General features: G+C 43.6%; 1 protein-coding gene across 1 annotated transcript in view; it reads right to left on the reverse strand.

Moving 5' to 3' along the window:
- raph1a (Ras association (RalGDS/AF-6) and pleckstrin homology domains 1a) overlaps positions 1 to 457 on the reverse strand; it is a 57,672-nt gene extending 57,215 nt beyond the window's left edge. Inside the window, exon 1 of the mRNA XM_087170758.1 lies at positions 252 to 457. The gene's annotated coding sequence lies outside the window, so the exon portion shown is untranslated. The remainder of the gene's footprint in view (positions 1 to 251) is intronic.
- Between the last annotated feature and the right edge of the window lie 728 nt (positions 458 to 1,185).

Here is a 1,185-nt window from a genome sequence, read left to right on the forward strand (position 1 = left end):
CCCCCCCCCCCCCCCCCCCTTCTTTCTCTGCATACACATGCAGCCACTAACGGGATTAATTGGCTTTTATTGCAGCGGATGTTAATTAAAGGAGCCGCTCTCCGTCTGCTCACACAATACAGGTCTAAATAAAGGTCTGAATGTCTGCGAGGAGTTTTATTCCAGACATGAAGCAGCGCGGAGAAGAGAAAGCAGGGTGGATGTGGTGGGATAGAGATGCGTTAAGGTGAGGGGGGAATCGGGCTACTCACTGTGCAGATCCTGGTGAGGTTATCCGGGAGAAAAACCGCAGCCAGCAGCGGGGAGATCAGAGGAGAGGTGTCCGTGTCCGCCGGGGAACCCCGCGGTGTGACGGCCAAGGCTTCGTCGGGATTTCTGCCGGTTTAGTCCGGGTTTTCACCGACTCCCCTTTCCCAGATATCCCAGATTTCCCCTGCTGCCACACTGAATCCCAACACTGCTTACACTGAAGTCAAGCTAGAGGCGGCCAAGACCGACGACTTCCGGGCCGGAATTTCACAATAAAACTAGCAACATCGTTACATGATTAAATAAACAAACAAATAAATAAACACGTTTTAAACAAATAAGGCAACTAAACCTGTCTCATTTTTCTCTCTGAGAAATACATACTTATTTTCAAACTGCCATTAATATGCTTTATCCATTTAATTGATTAATTTCTAATTTTTAGGCTACGATCATCTGACAGATTAGGCTAATTACTGACCCATGTTGGGAACCCCAGGTCTATATTATCAATAAAATAATCAATACTATTAAATTAAAAAAAAAAAAAAAAAACACTAATTGAGGAGAGAGTATTCTAAAAGTAGTACAGTGTTTAAGTAAAACAAATTGTCTTCACAGAAATGTCGACTTTGAATCAGTTTGTCTTTTATTATGAAGCTGAAACTGACTCATTTCCGCACAGTTAGAGTCTGACTTCACTCGTCCTCAAGCTCTACACCGGATCCCAAAAAACTCAGCGGGAGCGCGGATCCATACCCTGCGCGTTCCCGGTGCCTTGTTTCCTGTCCTGCCCAACCCAGAATCAGCCTCAGCCAATCAGGCCTGATGAGGTCATTCTATTCTATTGTATTCTATTGTATTCTATTTTATTCTATCATAATTCATAATTGTTATTATATTGTATATTCTGTAAATTCTCTCACCCACCCCCAC

This window comes from Seriola lalandi, unplaced genomic scaffold, assembly GCF_002814215.2.
Source record: "Seriola lalandi dorsalis isolate HSWRI2012SDOR001 ecotype SW California unplaced genomic scaffold, Sedor1 jcf7180002054958, whole genome shotgun sequence".
Classification (NCBI taxonomy): Eukaryota; Metazoa; Chordata; class Actinopteri; order Carangiformes; family Carangidae; genus Seriola; species Seriola lalandi.